Source organism: Pinus tabuliformis, chromosome 7, assembly GCF_031772625.1.
Source record: "Pinus tabuliformis cultivar Carrire ecotype Pingquan chromosome 7, CPIR1, whole genome shotgun sequence".
NCBI lineage: Eukaryota > Viridiplantae > Streptophyta > Pinopsida > Pinales > Pinaceae > Pinus > Pinus tabuliformis.
The window spans coordinates 1159971106-1159973108 of record NC_142293.1 but is presented as its reverse complement, the minus strand read 5'-3'; the positions used below and the strand labels follow the sequence as shown (position 1 = coordinate 1159973108).

Here is a 2003-nt window from a genome sequence, read left to right as displayed (position 1 = left end):
ACACGGGGCTGATGGTGGAAGTTGGTATGGCTCTTCAGGACGAATCTGTTTGGTGCATGAAGGTCATCCCATCGAGAAACTTCAAAGGTCGATGGGGTGTTCAAAATCTGATTATTCAAAGGCCCAAGGGGGGTTCCATTGTATGTCGATCCCTTTTGAAAGGTGCTGAAATTATAGATGAAATAATAAGAAGGACAATTAAGAAATAAGAAGAAAATATTATTGACACCTAATCCTTTTGATTGGGTGAATTTATGTAAATAAATAAATTAGAAATATGAATAGTCATTGGGAGATGAACTGAATAGTCTCTCCCTCATGTATATAATAAAGACCTACCTAATGGAATAATACAGTCGAATCATTTTTTCTTTATGGAGTTACTGCCTGGCCTGACATGGTATCAGAGCTAGCTCCTTTTTTAGCTCTTATGTCCCTTGTAACTCCTAGTCTGCTCTCCATATAGCTGAGCTACTCCTCCATATAATTAGTTGCTCCCGACATGGTAGCTGTCCCCTCCATACTGTCTAGCGCTATCCATGCTATCCTGCCTGTCCATAAACGTTTCATAAAAGAAGCGTTGTCCTGACATGGTTTCATAAAAGAAGCGTTGTCCTGACATGGTAATTTTAGCGTTGTCCATCCACAGTTTTTTTGCTCAAAAAGCGTCCTCTCCACGGTTATTCTCGCTACAGTTTTCTTGTAGGAAAAAACTCAATCCTGCAAAATCCCAAGAATATCATCCTCTCGATACAAGTGGTACTCTTTTTCTGCAATTTTTACTTTTGTGCCACCATATTCAGGAAGAAGAACATGGTCACCCTCCTTGACACTAACAAGAATAGTGTTTCCATCCTTGCTACGAGAACCAGGCCCAACTGATATGACCTTTCCTGAGTTCAACTTGCCAGTGCTTTCGAGAAGAAAAATGCTACCAGCAATCTTGCTCGGAGCAACAACTTTCTCTATCAGAACCCTATTAAGAAAGGGGATAAGCTTCTTCGCCATTGGTTTGATATTGTAAGGGAAGAAACCTTTATAGCCAGAGGCCTCTTATATAGAGACCCTGCAATTGCAAAATCCTTCTACCTCCACCATCACATAGTCAGTGTACACTAAAACAAGCACTCCCTGAGTGCTTCGAACCGACGATTTTGCAAACTTGAAGTTCGCTGCAGCGCACAACATTCGACGTCTGTGGAGACTTGCATTCGAATGCCATTGTTTTTCATTGTCTTTTGTGTGGCTAAAAGAGGAAGTGAAGCCTGTTTTGACCCTTGATAAACTCAGTGAGATTGAATGCTCTATACGTTGGGTTACATTTGCAGTGAACCCAATACAATGACATGAATGTTGGACTTAATGATGCCAAGAGAAGGACTAACTCTATTGCATAAGTGTGGTGTGGCTTCTTAGTGTGATGTTAAGGCATGGCTTCTCAGCGTGATGTTAAGGCGTGGCTGCTCAGTGTGGTGTTAAGTGCCAGCTTCAATACAAAGCATCCTCTCTGTTATTTCTTCAGTTACACCATCAGATAAGTGTAGGATATTGTTCTTACGGTTTGGTCAAATGCTGCCATCATTAATATCATCCAATTGAATTATATAATATGTCAGGACTATGTTCTTCGGCCTTTTAGTGGACGCAGTGCTTTATGCTGTTGAGGGTATTTTTTTGAGTATACTTCGATATTCTATACTTTAACATTGTGCAAATGAATGCAAATTGATGTTTGAGTTTGTTGTCTAGTCACATCAGAACTATATTTTTTTTCATTAAGAGTAAAGTTTTGTAGCAAAATTTTTTGCTACAGTATGCATTCAATCATATCCATGCTGGGAATAGTTCTCACTGGCAAGGAGAACTATCAGGAATGGTCTTGGATGATAAAACAAACCCTCATTTTCAATGAGTTGTGGAAAGGAGTGTGTGTCGGAGACGGAAACAATGAACCAGTACAGCCTACCTCAGAGAAAGAGCTAGTCATTTGTGAAAACAAGAAT

General features: G+C 39.9%; 1 pseudogene; it reads right to left on the bottom strand.

Annotated features, from left to right (window-relative positions):
- Positions 1-714: 714 nt before the first annotated feature.
- LOC149251604 (10 kDa chaperonin, mitochondrial pseudogene) lies at positions 715-1008 on the bottom strand (annotated as a pseudogene).
- Between the last annotated feature and the right edge of the window lie 995 nt (positions 1009-2003).